This window comes from Apodemus sylvaticus, chromosome 23, assembly GCF_947179515.1.
Source record: "Apodemus sylvaticus chromosome 23, mApoSyl1.1, whole genome shotgun sequence".
Lineage (NCBI taxonomy): Eukaryota > Metazoa > Chordata > Mammalia > Rodentia > Muridae > Apodemus > Apodemus sylvaticus.
Genome location: NC_067494.1, coordinates 51,499,471 through 51,517,522, shown reverse-complemented (window position 1 = coordinate 51,517,522; position 18,052 = coordinate 51,499,471). Strand labels below are relative to the sequence as shown.

At 36.9% G+C, this 18,052-nt stretch overlaps 1 protein-coding gene across 9 annotated transcripts in view; it reads right to left on the bottom strand.

The window, feature by feature from the left end:
* Positions 1-18,052, bottom strand: part of LOC127673655 (zinc finger protein 431-like) — an 826,992-nt gene that overhangs the window by 524,733 nt on the left and 284,207 nt on the right. The window lies entirely within an intron of this gene.

The following is an 18,052-nucleotide window of genomic DNA, read 5'->3' as shown; positions in this document are numbered from 1 at the left end:
CAAAAAAAAAAAAAAAAAAAAAAAGGATAGTGTTATATTTTCCACATGACTTTTTTCTGTTTGCTGTTTAAGCCAAATGTAGACTTGGTCTTTTCAGAGTTGCCTAGCTCTTCTAACTTTTCTCCAAAATGGTTCAAAGCAGACCAAACCAATGTAGCACTGTTTCTTCAATATGCGACCCCCAAAAGAAAAGTGCCTTGTATCCAACAAACAAGCAAATCCTTATAAGTTCTAAATTAGTATATAAGGCAGTGAAAAGCTATTAACATTTTTATTTCTTGTTTTAAAACCATAAATTAAATCTGATGCTTGAAGAAATTTTTAAAAAAGAACATTATCATCAGATAAATTCCTTAGATTTGAGATTCTAAAAATTATGAGGCTAAATAAATTTATATTTCACAAAATATAAATTTATTTAGTCAATTAAATAAACTCAGTGAATTATTAAAGTGAATTCCTTGGCTATTTCATTACAATAAAATGGGACTACCATAGGAACATATCTCAAATGCACTGACCTCACTGGCAGGGTGGTTTTGATAGTTGATTCTGAAGCAAACCAGTTCAAACCTAAGCTGGAAAGATCTGAGTAATTTCTAGCCAAGAATCAAAAATAAATTTAACAAAATACTCTAAATAACTAAGGTGAGAGGTAACATCATGGAAATTTCTCATTTCTTTGTATGTCATTGTTTCATAAAATTTAGTATTTATGCGTATCTTTGAAATTGCCATATCTTTGAATTCACTTTTTTATGAGATGAAATGTGTAATGGGAAAGTTTTATTTGTTAAAACTCATATAGGAATATTTGACTCTCTTCATTGCTTTCAAAGATGTGTGCAAATGGAAGGAAAAACAATTCCAATACAATCCTTATACAGTCCCTAATATTCAACTATATTCAGTAGCCTATTCCTATTGCATATGTATTATGCATTAAATAACAATTATTTTGTTAAAATAATATAAAAATAAGAAATATGTAAACACTGTGTAATTAACAATATGGAATTTTAGGCTCAGTGTAAACACTAAAATTATTATGAATGAGATAATTTTATGTCATCATTTGAACCACCAAAACAAGTCTTATAAACCACAACAGTGTAAAACACCATCTAGAAATTTTAAAACAGAATGTTTTATTTCAAATAAGAGTTAAGTTGTATTTATGCCTCATAAATCACTTTCATATAATATATCTTGACATTTATTCAGCTTTAGAATTGATAACTGGCTGTAGAAGATAAATAGCTTCATTTTTAAGTCTAAATTTAATCTGTGAATGAATTTAAATTAACCCTTAATCTAAATTTAGCTTTTCTGGCTCCTTGTAATTGATATTTAAAAAGTAAAAAAATTTAAAAATGCATTATTGACTTCAAAAATGTAAACTGTTATAATCAGTCATATTTCATTCTGGAGGAAATACACTATCTCAGATTCAATTTATTGAAAATCTGTGAGAACGAATTGAATATTTATCATTTGTCCTGAGACTTATCTGTATATCAACTAGGATTTTTTTTCCATTATACTGGCAGTAACACATTGTCAAGGTAGAAGCAGGAACTTAGGACCTTTCACAATCTGATCTGCCAGGGATGAAATCAACAGGAGATATATAAAAACACACATGGGCAGCCCCACACCCCTGCTCCCTGTGCTAGTGACTGTGGTGTCACCGGTCTGATGGTTATAGTTTCCTTTGAATTTTTTGTTTATATGCAGAGAGTGAGAGACCTTGGAACACTCAATGGGATGTCTCCATCAAATCCCTCACCCAGGGGCTCATCAAACTCTACAGAAAAGGAGGGAGAAAGACTGTTAGATCCAGAGGGACAGAGGACACCAAGGACACTGTCTCTCAGAGACAATAGGACTGAGGCACATACAAACTGGCAGAGACTGCGGAAGCAGCACAGGGCCTGCACAGCTCTAAGCCAGGTGGAGTCTCCGTGCTGAGAGGGAAGTAGACACAACTCCCATCTCCTACCTCACACTATCTCGGATTGGCAAGCTCCAAGGAAAAACTAGTTGTCTCCAAGGGAGTCTCACTGGATATACTGAGACAAACCACACTGAAGGGAAGGACCCACACCCATTAGTAGATGACCGACATAAAACAAACTCAAAGGAATTATGGAGAGTGTCGAATATTGCTTTGCTTGAACAAACAGTAAAGAACATTGGTTCACCTGGATTCAGATTAAGTATAAAGTATAATGATCCAGTTGTTTTTCGGGAATATGGATCTAGGTATCAAGAGACCATTGACAGTCACAACATTGACATTATTATAAATCAGCCTTCCCATCCCTTCCACTTGATTTCAGATTTTGGAATGTATTGGTAAGAGCTTTTTCAATCCAATACAGTTGGTTCGTTTCAACCATAAATGCTTTGGAGGGGACTGTCCAGGAGGATCGCATTTATTTAGGACTAGTTGTACAAAAAATCCTATTCTTTGGATTAAGACCAGAGTTCTGGAAAGGTGTGTCTCTAAAGTAAAAGGAAGTAAGAGGAACTAGGACAGAAGATAAAGAAGCCTTAAAGCTCTAACTTTGCGAGAGTCTTTTGATGGCCCAAACATCTGTTTCCACACAGGTTGTAATTTTTTTTTTTTAGTTTTCCAATTTATTTCATTTTTCCTCAGTGTATACTTTTTCCTCAGTACCTTAGTATTAGGTAGCATACAGAACTCAGAAGTCACAAAGATCCATGAAAGAATGGCAAAAATTTGTATAACTTATCACTAGCCAAGAACATGTTGATGAGCCCGTACACATTCATCTCTGTAATTCTCCCAACCACCTTACCCTCTCAGACGAGCAACAAAGCAGTTAAGTAACTTGTTTGAAGTCACCCAGGTAGTTACTAGGAAAAAGAAGAATTAACCCTAAGTAGTCTATCTCTACAATTAACCTTTAATTCTATGTTAATTCGTTTCTGAGGACATAATTCTTGTCCAAAGAAAATTTAAGAGTCCAGATTATAAAAATACATACATTAGTTTGAATAAAATTAACTCAATGAGGTAATGGATGATTAGGTTCAAATGAGCAATGGTGGTAGTGGTAAGGACACCAAATCCCTTCAAAATGTTCTGTTTCTCTTTTAGTCAGGCTATTGTGATATGTAAGCAGTTAAGGAATCACTCGACTTTATTTCATTCTTTGTCTCCCTGTGACTCTCCTCAAGAATCAGTCAGTGTGGTGTTATCCCATAGTCAGTGCAGGGTCTGCCTCACAACTCAAAACTTCAAAATGCACATGGAAAATATTTCAGAGTCAGACAAATGTAATCTTGGAAGGAAGAAATGTGGAGGAGGAGAACTGCAAAGGCAAAAACTAAGTATCTCTATTAATGGAAGGCTGAGTTTTTAAAAAATAAAATGACGCTGACGTTTAAACAAACCCTTAGGAACACCCACTTATATGAATTACAGGTGTGGGGAAAGATGGTTCTAGAAAAGAGCTTGCAAGTTCTAGTACTATAAATGCATTAGGAATGAGGAATTCCCAGGCTTGCAGTTTCAGTTGCCCACAAATTACAAGAAGACACTGACAGAGAGGGTTTGCATTTAAGTGGAAACCGGATGTGCAGCTGGACAGAGCAGCCCTCGGTGAAAGAATGGCTACTGTAAGCGTCAGACAAGGCAACAGTCTCAACATGGCAAGATCATTTTGTTGTAAAGTGTAGGAGGGGATAGAATAGTTAGTAAGAGGATTTGTTTGTTTATATTAGCAACTCATGGTTCGAACTGAATGCTGTTTAGGATAAATCTTTGCCCTTAACTTTTTTTCGAATCATTAAATTTAGTCCTCAAATGATAATTTTTATCTACCATATAATTGACCTAAAATACTGGGTTCTGTGAAACATTAAAATAATTGCTATTATTCATCACAAAAGAACCTAAAGCGATGGTGCATCCTTTTAAATTTGGCAGTTCGAACATTTTCATAATCCTATGTGTTGTGAAACATACTTACAGTTCCTCATTGGCAAAGTCATTTGCCAGAAATACACGATAATGAGGGTGGTGGGTCCAACGCCCTTCCTTGTCTTCTCTAGTTAACTTTAGACCAGGTTAGGAAGGTGCCATACCCTCCCAGGAAAGTCTGTTCTGTGAGCCATACACCCTTTCACTTCCTTTTTATAAGAGTGTGGGTCATCAGTCTCAATATGCATACCAATTTTTGAGTTAGAGGGTATCTTATTCTGTAAAATAACTTAAACCACCTATATAGTTCATGGAAATAGAGGCTTATGGTAGGTAGCATCGGTAGATTGTCCTTTTCTCTATATGTAGTTGTCTTAGTCAGGGTTTTTATTCCTGCACAAACATCATGACCAAGAAGCAAGTTGGTGAGGAAAGGGTTTATTCAGCTTACATTTCCACACAGCTGTTCATCACCAAAGGAAGTCAGGACTGGAACTCAAGCAGGTCAGGAAGCAGGCGCTGATGCAGAGGCCATGGAGGGATGTTTCTTACTGGCTTGCTTCCCCTGTCTTGCTCAGCCTGCTCTCTTATAGAGCCCAAGAATACAGCCCAGAGATGGTACCACCCACAAGGGGTCCTCCCTGCTTGATCACTAATTGAGAAAATGCCCCACAGCTGAATCTCATGGAGGCACTTCCCCAACTGAAACTCCTTTCTGTGTGATAACTCCAGCCTGTGTCAAGTTGACACACAAAACTAGCCAGTACAGTACTTCTTGGTTTGGCTTATCAGAACTTCTTGGTTTCTGAATACAGGTTTGAATTTCACATGCTCACAGTCTGGCTTAATTTGCCACACTTGTGGCTATTCACACGAGACATGTTGACGCAGCCATGCGGAAGCTTCAGAATGTCCTTTCCCCGACAGGATGGAAAACGAAAAACAATTTCCTCTGTCAAAGGAAGCTGAATCCATTAGTGTCACCATCAAAGACTTGAAAAATTCAATGTTTTGATTTATACTGCTTTCTCATTTAAACTGCCTCCTTGGCTTATACAGATGGTTGGCTGACCTCAGAGAACAAAACTTAACCAGGTGGTAAGGGCGAGTGCAGCTGTTTGTTCTGTTTTAGTGTCTTGCTGGGGAGAAATCAACAGAACTGGCACCTGCTGCACAGCTTAGCTACAAAAAAAAAATCTTTTCTCTCTACATGTTTTTAAAAGTGTGGCTAGACAGAACAGCTCATTCTCATGCAGACGGAACACGACTAACTATACCTGAATGTTCTCTTCATTGAATGATGTCAATTTTCTGCTTTCCTAATTTAGTCTTTGGAGCTCATTGCCCTGTGATCCTACAGAAAATCTTGTCCATCACAAGGAAGACATCATGTTGATTGGACCAAATAAGTAAAACATGGTGACTATCTTTAGGAGATGTGCTTGTATCATAAAACATAAAATAAGCCCCTGAAAATGCACCTTTGCAACATGGTGTATCTAGGAACCCAGTGATTTAAAGCATCGCTGGAAAATCTTCCAAAGGAAAAAGACTGGTTGTTACACCTTACACTGACTGTTGCTTAAAAAAAATGGACGTTAGGATTTGTTCTCATTTAATGTTGAAACAATATATAATCAGAGTGGTGCTCCAATCCATCAACTAAACAATTGAGAAAGCCAGTGAATGTTGGTGTGCTTAGAAGAAGGAAGGCTGTGTGACATCTAGGGTGCTTTACAAGCTGGTCCACCACTTGGGGCATATGCCAAAGCAAATTTAGTGGCACTTCCAGTGGTAAAAGCTAAAAATAAAGATAAAAAATGCTCTACAGATTTTATCACCCTAAAGGGAGAAGTTAAATGAACACTAAGATTTTCCAAAACAAAGCTATATCCCTTTCTGAAAAAAAAATCTGGTTCAAGGTAAGCCTAATCAGTGTGTTCCAGTGTGACCATTGAGAATCTATAATTTCTTTTACTTGCAGAAAAGATGACAGTTACATGTTTTTATTCTATTCAGCAATATTAATTTATAAACAGTACCTCCCAGACTTCTTCATTAGTAGACTTCTCATTCACGTATCTCATTAGGAAAATTTATGGAGATATTAGAAAGTCTGAATCTCAGTCTTTTATATTTTACTCAGAATGGAAAATATTTTAATGCCAAATTTGGTACATAAAATTTTCTCTGTTATCACTGTCTTCAAACTATATATGGAAAGAGAAGGCAGTATATATGTTATTTTTACTTTTAATGTGGTACTTAATACTAAGTAATTTATCTCTAAGTGTAATGTGCTGTTTGTAAACATATATGTGCTCATAAAATTGACTGTTTATTACAGGATCTGCATGCTTAAAACATAAATACCGTCTCCCTAATAAAAAAAATCTTCAAAATATGTATAATGTTAGAAATTCAACATATATTAGAAACTACTCAAATCTGTGCTAGCAATACACATGCCCATGAGCATGTGCATATGCACCATACACATACACACCACACCACACACACACACACACACACACACACACACACACTTACAGAGGGGGGATGGGGAAGAGAGGCAAAGATTTATACGTGAACTTTAAAACATAATCTTGCAACGTTTAGTCACTCAAAGTATTATTTCTTTTCATGTCAAAATTAGCAAATCACTGTAGAATTCCTCAAGAGTCTGCTTACATATTATTGCATGATTGATTGTCCTGGTATGAAACAAAGACATTTGCAGCCTTGGCTTGTAGCATGGCTGTCCTGGGGCTAAAGTGAGTTTTGGTGTTTTCCTTCTGGCATGCAGGTGTCGTCTGTACTGCTTGATTTGATCCCAAAGGCACTCTTGTGAAAAACAAAGGTTAAGAAGAGATATGGTAAACAGTAGGAGTGAAAAGGAAGCTAATTATTTCAGGGGAAAGGCCACAGAAATCTGATTTAGCACCTGCAAAAGTATGTGGGCATTTATGCAACCGTCTCTGGAGATCTGTGGGAGATGTCAACGTAAGACACACCACCTTTTCTCCAGTTGTTTCTGGAGCCATCTGTGGGTAATATGTTCAGAGAGTGGATGATCTGACAGTGTAGAAAACACAACAAATGGTAAGGATTGGAGCCTTGCATAATGAAATACAAAACAAAGATCAAAGTCCCAGGGACAACTGGGTAATTGGTTTCCTAAAAGAACAGCCCAAAGCAAGGAAAAGAGCTCCAACATCTAAGCAACCAGAATATCAGGAAAACATAAACAAAAGCATGTTTATCTTATACCTACCACAGAATTTTCCCGTGTCCTTTTTCTGTTTAAGCCATTGGGCAGCTGCACAGACTACAGTGGACGTCCTGCTTTAATTTGCTTAGAGTAAGAGATTATTTTGAAAGTCTGGGGGTACCTTTGACATAGCAAAATCCAAGAAAAAAACTCATGAGTGTAAATGTGTAAGTCTATGAAAACCCAACATACAGTACAATGAAAATAAACTTCAGAAGTCAACAAAACATTCGAAGCATTTGAGATTCTATGCTGATAAAGGACGTTCTGTCTTTGAAAAGATAAAGTTCACTCTAAAGACATTTTTGCTCCTCAGACTCCTTCTGTGAGCATACAGGAGAGAACAGAGGAAACACATTTTTTTTCTCATGATAAAAGTCTCTACAGTCAGACATTAAAATACCCACTGTCCAGTTTTTCTGCATGATTCCTTGAGCAAGGAATCTCAAGAAAGTCATGAGAGTAATCCTATATCTCTTACCAATTTATTAGTTTTACTTGATAAAAGCTCTTTTCTATCAATCCTATATGAACTTTGTAAGATTGCCTTAGCGAGCAGAGAAATGAACTCAAAGTGACTAACGCAGTCAGTTCCTTAAGCATTAATGATAATGTTCGATATCATCTCAGTGTTCCATATTTTTAATATTGATGAATACAAAAAAGGCTGAAGTAGAAAACATAATGTGTGTCTTAGAATTTAACATATTTTAAAACATTATAATCATATATTATTGGTAGCCATAAACAAAAGATGCTTTTGATCCCAATATCATTTTTAAATTCAAATGTATTTTTAAACTGTCTTTCAACTTCTCTATTCTTTCTTAACCACCATCAAACAAGGACTTACATATTCTCACTATATCTTTTTTTTTCTTTCTTTTGAGAAAGAGTCTTGTGCATGCGAGACTGACTTTAATTCTACTCTACAACTGAGAGGAGAATAACTTTGAACTTGTGACCCTTCTGCTTCTGTGTCCCAAGTGTTGGGTTTACAAGTATGTACCATCACACTTGGATTTACATGGTGCTGAGGATCAAACCTAGGGTTTCCTGCATACCAGGCAGGTATTTTATCAACTGAGGTACATCTTCATCTAAGTCTTTTTTCTTTTTTTTCTCAATGTATGGTATGGAGAGTAGTAGGAGGGTGTTAGAGGACAATTTGTGGTAGTTAGTTCTCTCCTACTATCTTGCCCACCCCACCCAAATCTTTTGTCTTCACTAAATCAGCTCCTAATATTTGTAAGATGTGAACCAAATATACAACAGAAATCGATATATTATTTTGCCTATATGTCTGAATATGAATCAAGCTAATAAACGAATATATAATTAAATTATATATTTAATTTAAAATATACTTCTTTAATAATCGCAAAAGCTGTTTGAGTTTAGAATTTTTGGTTTTCCAGAAATTCTACAACAGAATGGATAACCAAGCAAGTACTCACTACTTTTCTTTATCTTATGATCCTATGACCCAGTCTTTCTTTTATAATCAACCCAGTAACATGCCGTGCATAGGTATGTAAGCAGCATGCCCAAGTGCTGTCATTTTCACCCAAAGAACATAGGACCAATCTGAGACAGCTGCTGGGTGGAGCCTCTCAAAGGACAGCCATGGGAGGCTCTTGGCTACAAGTGCAGTGTAGCGTCATTAGTAGTGTGAGGAACTGGTGCCTGGCCATGGGGGTGGGTCTCAAAATGGGCTGGTCCTGGCCCAGCCATTCCTTCAGTCTCTGCACCATCCTTGTTCTTCCATGTCTTTTAGACAGGACCAATTTTGGGTCAAAGTTTTGTAAGTGGGTTGGTGTCCTCATCCATCCTCTGGGGGTACTGTATGGCTACTGGAGGTGGTCTCTTCAGGTTCCATATCTCAACTGTTGGGCATTTCTGCTAAGGTCACCTGCATTGACTTCTGGGTGCCTCCCTCATCTTGTCTTTGGGATTTCCTAGAGAATCCTCCAATCCCTGATCCTTGGCAGCTGCGTATTTCCATTTATTCTCCTGGCCCTCTGGGACTGCCTCGTGTCTCTCCCCAAGCCTGATCCTGCCTCTCTGTTCCCCTAGCCCTCCTCTCACCAACTCAGGTCCCTCCCTCCCTGTGCATAGACAGTCTCTTTTACCATCATCAAAAGTCCTTCATCTCTTCCTTTCTCTGAGCTTTTTCTTTTAACAAACTGGACTACATACCACTCTCCGAATAGATCATTCCTTTTCTCTTCTTATTCATTATGGTATTTTATCTACCTGGTATGCCATGAACTTTCCCATTTTCTAAACCCTGACTAAATTTTAATTATTCATGTCTCACTTACCTTTAGATTCATTGGATTGTATCTAACATTACATAGAATTTATGAAGTTAGCATAATTCATACTGAATTTAATTTACATTAACAGTCTCTTAGTTTAAATTCTACCCAGAGGCACACCTTGAGAAAAAGATTTATATGCAAACAATTCATTTGCGAAATACAGGAATCATAAATACAGAGTAGAAAGATAGGAGGAGGGAAAGGAACTCAGTCAGTTTAAATCAAGCCAGATACTTTGTAGGCAAGTAGTTGAGGATATCTACCTCTTAAAAGACACAGAGCAAAAACTCTATATAAACAGAAATATCTAAGAAAAGCTAATTTTTAGAATTTCAATAGGAAAAAATATTATCATGTACGCCACAAATAAAATGTTTCAGTCAAAGCCCTAGTGTATGTAATCATTTATATTGTTCAATAATAAATAAAGGAAAGAGCAAAGGAAAAGATGGAGAAAAAGAAGAAAATTAAGGATAGAAGAGAGAAGGAAGGGAGAATGGGGCTTCAATCTGTGGTCATATGATAGGATACAGGATTTAATCCCATTTTTTTGTATCTGTTGAGATTTGCTTTGTGGTTAATTATGTGGCCAATTTTGGATCAAGTTCCATGAAGTGTTGAAAAGAAGATGTGTTATTTTGTGTTTGTGTGAAATGTTTTGTAACTATCTGTTAGGTCCATTTAGTTTATAACATCCGTTAATGCCAGTATTTCTCTGTTTAGTTTTGTCTGGATGATCTATTCATCAGGGGGGGATATTGAAGTCTCTTACTATTAGTGTGTAAGAGGCAATATGTGATTTAAGTTTTAGTACAATTTTTTTGACAGAAATGGATGCCCTTGTGTTTGAGACATAGATGTTAAGAATTGAAATGTCATCTTAGTAGATTATTCCTTTGATGACTCTGTAGTGTTCTTTTCCATCTCTTTTGACTAGTTTTGGTTTGAAGTCTATTTTGTTAGCTATTTAAATAGTTACACCAGTTTGCTTTCTACGTCAATGTACTTGGAATATGTTTTTCCAAACTTTTAACTTGAGGTTCTATCTATCTTTGATGTTGAGGTGTATTTATTGAACGCAGCAGAAGGATTGGTCCTGTTTTCATATCCATTCTGTGAGTCTCTCTTTTTAGTTGAGAACTGAGACGATTGACATCGGGATGCTTCAAAAACCAATGATTGTTGATGACTGTTATTCTGGTGGTAATGGTGATAGTAGCAAGTGTGTGTGTTTCTCTTCTTTTCGTTTTGTTGGAGTGAAATTATTTATTTCCCTGGATATAGCTAATATCCCTGAGTTGGAGTTTTTCTTCTGTAGGGTTAAATTTCTAAATAAATATTGTTTAAATTTGACTTTATCATGGAACCTTTTTTAAAAAATCAACCCTAGGATGGTTGTTACTATTGTCAACTTGCCAAGATTTACAATCACAAAAGAAACACATTTCTTGGAATGTCAGTGAAAAGTTATCTATATTAGGTTAATTAAAGTAGGAAGATCCTTCCTCAATGTGAGTAACGCCATTTCCAGGCTGGGCTCAGATTGCATTTTTTTAAAAAATGGAAAAACAGCTGAGTGCTCACACTCATCTGACTGTGTGTCCTGACAGTGGATGCACTGTGACCAGCTGCCTGCCACCTTTTATGGGCCTTTTTCCATGAAGAATTAAAATTCATGACAATATTGAATTTTTGGCTTATTCTTCCCCTGACTGAATTCATATTACCACAATAAAGAACAGATTCTACTAGTGGAATGAGATCCATTATCTCTTTGTTATCTTTTTTTTTTTTATCATTTCACTCTTTCATTATATTTTCATCAGAAGTATTATTCCATATCATCCAGATCTTCCAGTCCCTTAATCTACTTTTTCACAGTTATGGTACATATTTTTTTTATTTTGTCCACTGAACAGTCTAAGGTCTATCTACTTTTTTCAGATTATCTGCCTTATATTATGTACTTATTCTGAATAAGTCCAGTGATTTGTGTCCTAAAACCCAGTGAGGTTCCTGACTACTATAGAGTAAGAATCACACAACTGTAATTTGTTTTGTTTCAAAGGCAGTACCTCTAAAAGCATCCTGGTCATTATCCAAGGACAGCAGACTCCATAGCTGGGTCAAATACTTCTCTTAGTGCCCTGTGATTATTGCAAATATCCTACAGTGTATCAGAGTCCACTAATGTCGGACTCTTACCACTGACCATATTCAAAACTTTAAATTTAATATTTTTTAATAATCATAGTTTATGACCCATTTCCTTTATCCACTCTTCAATTCATCAGATATGCTAAAAACTAAACATCCACCCTCCTCCCAGGACAGTGATTCATGGCTCCTTCTCCATCTTCTACTTTTCTAATCTACCTTGTGCTCAAACCGCTACCATCTGACTTTTGACTTGTAGGTGCCACACATCTTTTTATTTTTGAGTTAACATTTCATCTCTTCATCATCCTTTAGTTTTTCAATTAAATGGATTTTGGCCAATATATAAAAACATAAAATGGTAGTCATAATTTTGTACTATTACATTTTTATGTAAATGAGTCATAAATCCATTAAGTAGTGATTTCCCATTTTTCTCCCCAGACCGTTCTTTTTACTTTAAGGACTGCTAGGTGAATGCTTTATTGCTGAGTTGCACCCCTTGTTCTCAGACTATTATTTAATATTGTCTTTCTAAAGTTCTATTTCATTCATCCAAACCTCTGTATGTGCCCTGTGGCTCTAACTTTATTATTCTATTGTTCATATCATGAAAATCAATTGGTACATCAATACAGATAGCTACCAATCTTTATCATTATATGGCAGCAGATTTCCTACAATTATACTGCCTAATGACCAACTAGACATTCCATATGGCGAATACTATTTATTAGGAATTCACTTTGTGAAAACTAGTAGGCACTACTCTAAACAAGTATTTGAACTTTATGTTTAATAATATTTCTGTGAAGCAATTACTATCATTCTTCTCATTTTGCAGATGACTGAGTTATAGTAAGACTGTTTGCCCTGGGGCACATTGCTTAGAAAGCAACTTTAAACAATATATTAAATAATCTGACTAGAAGTCTTGTACAGAACCAAAGCTAGAGACACGGAAATCCTCAGGACCACCTCTGCTTCTCTCCACAGAGTTATATTCCCCTTCTGTTCCTTTCCCTGCCTAATGTCAAACAGAACATTAAAATAATGTATTTAAACTAATTTTGTGTTTGGTTCATTTAAAAACTGTGAGTTAAAAGCCTCCTGAGATAGTTTTCTTCCAGCGATAAATTTCTTCCTAGCAATATGAAAGCACTTATTACAAAGCACTTATAATCCAAACAATGTTTCAGGATTCAAAATGAGCAGCAGTTTGTGTTCAGACAGAAAAACAATGTTTCAAACCATGTGTGTGTGTGTGTGTCTGTATGTGTTTGTGTGTGTGTATGTGTGTATATATACATATATACACATATAATGTATACATATATATGCTTAGTCATTTTTAGCAGATATTTTATTTATTTACATTTCAGTGTTATCCCCTTTCCTGATTTCCCCCCAGAATCCCCCTATCCCATCCCTTCTCCTCCATCTATGAGTGTGTGCCTCCACCCACCCACCCACTCTCACCTCCCTGCCCTCCATTCCCCTTACACTGGGGCATCGAGCCTTCACAGGACCAAGGGCCTCTTCTCCCATTGATGCCCAACAAGGCCATCCTTTGCTAGATCAGCAGCTAGAACCATGGGTTCCTCCATGTGTACTCCTTGGTTGGTGGTTTTAAATTAATTTCTCTAGTTTCGGGCTCTATATTTTGTAAGGGGTTTGCTTTAAGTATTAGAGAACAGGATTTTTCTTCCCAAGGTACCATCTTTTGTTGAATACCATAGCCAGGCTCTGTCATGACTGTCCTGAGGCCTTAGAATGCTGTTCTGCAATGAGTCATTCAGGAAGAAAGGCATTTGCAATGAAGAGTAAAGCCTCATAGCTGTTGTCCATTACATAAGCACCAGAACACAACTGTGACAAGTATACTAAGATGTTTTTTCTTTGACCCATGATTATTACGTGATGTTTGGTAAGAAGGAGCGAAGGTCTTTTTACTTGAGTCTATTTTTTTATTATTTATTGTAGGCCTTTACTGGAAGTGTTCTATATGGTTTTATAATACCTTATATGGTTTTTATCACTTATTTTTATGAATTATTACTGATTTTTATAATCAAGCTATAAGTAGTTCCATTTATTGTTTTAACATGTTTTAGACAAAAAAAATTTTTACATGTTTAAAGTCCCCAAAACTCCATCTTCTACTCCAATTTTAAAAATATTTTAATATATTCTTAGAAAGTTTAATATGGTGTCTTAGGATTTTGTTGTTGTGAAAAGAGATCATGACCATGTCAACTCTTATAAGGGAAATCTTTAATTATACTGGCTGATAGTTCAGAGGTTAGCTCATTGTGGCAGGAAGTATGGTAGCACACAGGCAGATATAGTACTGGAGAAGGAGGCAAGAGTTTTCCATCCAGATCGGCAAGCAGCAATAGAGATCCTGGGTTTGGCTTGAGTATTTGAAACCTCAAAGTTCACCCTAAGTGATTTCTTCCAATACCTCCCCACACACTCCATAAGGCCACAGCTAAATCTGTGAGTCTAAAGAAAAGTGTGGGGGAGTAAGAAATTATGTCTGCTGTTTCTGTGTCTCTAAAAGATGCCGACTTTGACTATAGTAGAAGAGTTGTTTTAGGCATTAAGTGTTTGGGATCAAGAAAATGATTTCTTCATTTTTTTTCTAAGTTGAGTCATAGTTTACAAACTATTGCAAACTCTTTGAATATATTTCACAGTACAAATTTCTAATTATTAATTCTGTTTTATAATTTTCTCTATGAAGTCTACCTAGAGGATATATATTTCTCCACACAAATATCTCAGTCTTTATTTTATTTTATTATTTATTGGATAATTATTTAAATTTCAAATGTTATCCCCGTTCTGGTTTTTCCCTTGAAAACCCCTATTCCATCCCATTTCCTCGGCTTCTATGAGGGTGCTCCCCTCGCACCCACCCACTCCTGCCTCTCCATCCTGGCATTCTCCTACACTGAGGCATTCATCGAGCCCTCACAGGACCAAAAGTCTCTTCTCCCATTGATGCCCAGCAAGGCCATCCTCTGCTACATATGCTGCTGGAGACATGGTTCCCTCCATGTGTTCTCTTTGGGTGGTGGTTTAGTCTCTGGGGTCTGGTTATTGATATTGTTGTTCTTCCTATGGGGGGTTGGGGTCTGGTTATTGATATTGTTGTTCTTCCTATGGGGTTGCTAAACCCTTCAGCTCCTTCAGTCCTTTCTCTAACTCCTCTATTGGGGACCCCAAGCTCATTACAATGGTTGGCTGCCAGCATCCTCCTCTGCAAGGGTCAAGCTCTGGCTGAGACTCTCAGGAGACAGATATATCAGGCTCCTATCAGCAAGCACTTTTTGGCATACCATGTGTGTTCTTTGGAGACTGGGTTACCGCACTCAGGATGATATTTTCTAGTTCCATCCATTTGCCTGCAAATTTCATGACGTCGTTGCTTTTAATAGATGAGCAGTACTCTATTGTGTAAATGTACCACATTTTCTGTATCCATTCCTCTGTTGAAGGACATCTGGGTTATTTCCAGCTTCTGGCTATTATAAATAAGGCTGCTTTGAACATAGTGGAGCATGTGTCGTTGTTAGATGTTGGAGTATCTTTTGGGTATATGCCCAGGAATGGTATAGCAGGATCCTCAGGTAATACTATGTCCAATTTCTGAGGAACCATCAGACTGATTTCCAGAGTGATTGTACAAGCTTGCAATCCCATCAAAAATGGAGGAGTGTTCCTTTCTCCACATCTACACTAGCATCTGCTGTCCCCTGAGTTTTTGATCTTAGCCATTCAGACTGGTGTTAGGTGGAATGTCAGGGTTGTTTTGATTTGCATTGCCCTGATAAGTAAGGATGTTGAATTTTTCTTTAGGTGCTTCTTGGTCATTCGATATTCCTCAGTTGAGAATTCTTTGTTTAGCTCTGTACCCCATTTTTCATAGGGTTATTTGGTTCTCTGGAGTCTAACTTCTTGAATCCTTTGTATATATTGGATATTAGCCCTCTATCAGATCTTTTCCCAATCTGTTGGTTGCCGTTTTGTCCTATTAACACTGTACTTTGGCTTACAGTATCTTTGTAATTTTATGAGGTCCCATTTGTCAATTATTGACCTTAGAGCATAAGCTATTGGTGTTCTGTTCAGGAAAATTTCCTCTGTGCCTATGTATTCAAGGCTCTTCCCTACTTTCCTCTATTAGTTTTAGTGTATCTGGTTTTATGTAGAGATTTTTATGCACTTGGATTCTGTCTGTACAAGGAGATATGAATAGATTGATTTGCATTCTTCTATATACTAACAACCAGTTGAACCAGCACTACTGAAATGTTGAAAATGCTGTCTTTTTTCCAGTGGATGGTTTCAGCTCCTTTGTCAAAGATAAGTGACCAGAGGTGTGTGAGCTCATTTCTGGGTCTTCAATTCCAGTCCATTGATCTCTCTGCCTGTCTCTGTACCAATACTATGCTGGTTTTTTTTTTTTTTTTTTTTTGTTGTTGTTGTTTTTTATTACCAATGCTCTGTAATACAGTTTGAGGTCAGGGATGGTGATTCCCCTAGAAGTTCTTTTGTTGTTAAGAATAGTTTTTGCTATCCTGGGTTTTTGTTATTACCAATGAATTTGCAAATTATTCTTTCCAACTCTGTGAAGAATTGAGTTGGAATTTTGATGGGGATTGCATTGAATCTGTAGATTGCTTTCGGCAAGATGGCCATTTTTACTATATTAATCATACCAGTCTATGAGCATGGGAGATCTTTCCATCTTCTGAGATCTTCTTCAATTTCTTTCCTCAGAGACTTGAAGTTCTTGTCATCTAGATCTTTCACTTTCTTGGTTAGAGTCACACCAAGATATTTTATATTATTTATGACTATTGTGAAGGGTGTTGTTTCCTTAATTTCTTTCTCAGCATGTTTATCCTTTGAGTAGAGGAAGTTACTGATTTATTTGAATTAATTTTATATCCAGTCACTTTGCTGAAGTTGTTTATCAGCTGTAGGAGTTCTCTGGTGGAATTTTTGGAGACACTTGAGTATACCATCATATCATCTGCATATAGTGATGTTTTGACTTCTTACTTTTCAATTTGTATCCCTTTGATCTCCTTTGTTGTCTAATTGCTCTGGCTAGAACGTTGAGTACTATATTGAATAGGTAGGGAGAGAGTGGGCAGCCTTTTTTTTTGTCCCTGATTTTAGTGGGAAACGTTGCCAACATTCCTTTATATTTTGGGTCTGAGTAGTTACAGGTGATACTATTTCTTTTGAAAAATATGTTCCAGACCTGTCCCCTCATTACTACGTTACCTTACTGTAACCTAAGTTGAGCAGCATATCCTACCTTGATACTATTAGAATCCTCCTAATCTTGGGTTCTTTCCTCTTTCAGTCTTTCTTGTCTACTGTCATTAGAATGAACCTTGAACACTAACGTTTTGGGTCCATGACTTTGTTTATCAGATAAAGGTGCTTGGTGCACAAGCCTGAGTCCCTGAATTCTATCCTGTGTAGTGGAAAAAGATATCAAGCTCCTGTAATTAGTCTTCTGGTTCTACAGGTGGACACACCACACAGACACACACACACACACACACACACAGAGAGAGAGAGAGAGAGAGAGAGAGAGAGAGAGAGAGAGAAAATAAATAAATAAATACATAAATAATTAGTTCTCTGGTTCTACAGTTGGACACACCACACAGACACACACACACACACACACGCACACAGAGTAAATAAATAAATAAATAAACTCTTTAAATCTACCATTCTGATCATTATTTGAAACTGTGAGCCTCCAGGGGCTCATCACTGTCTTAGATTAGATGTCCATCACTACAGACTGGTCCTGACCTTAGTTCCCTCTTTCGTGCTCTTGGAGCTCTCAGTTCCAGAACTGGACACGCTTTCTTGTCTCTTTTGTTAGCTTTCCTTGGAATAGTTTTCTCCCCCCACCCCACCCCCTGATCCCATGACTAACTGGCTCTCCCCTCTCCATATGCCCTTGGGTAAACTTTCTCTGGCACTCATCCAGCACCTGAAGGAATGAGGTGCCTCACTTTTAATTTCTCAAAGCACCTTGGGTGCAGATCAATCACGGCAGTTTTCCAACTGCAATACACATGTAAATTTACACTCCTATCTCCAACTAATCTTGAACTTTCTAGCAAGAGGAGACTACTTTCAACTCTACCTCCTCAGGCAGAGCTACAGAGCATAGTAACCGAAACTGAACAGGTGAAGAAATGATTGTAAGCGAGTCAATGAAAGAAAGAATACATTAGAAGTACTTTCATCTTTTACTAAATTTGTTCTTTGAGAATTTTCATACATGTATGTAATGGGTTCTGATTA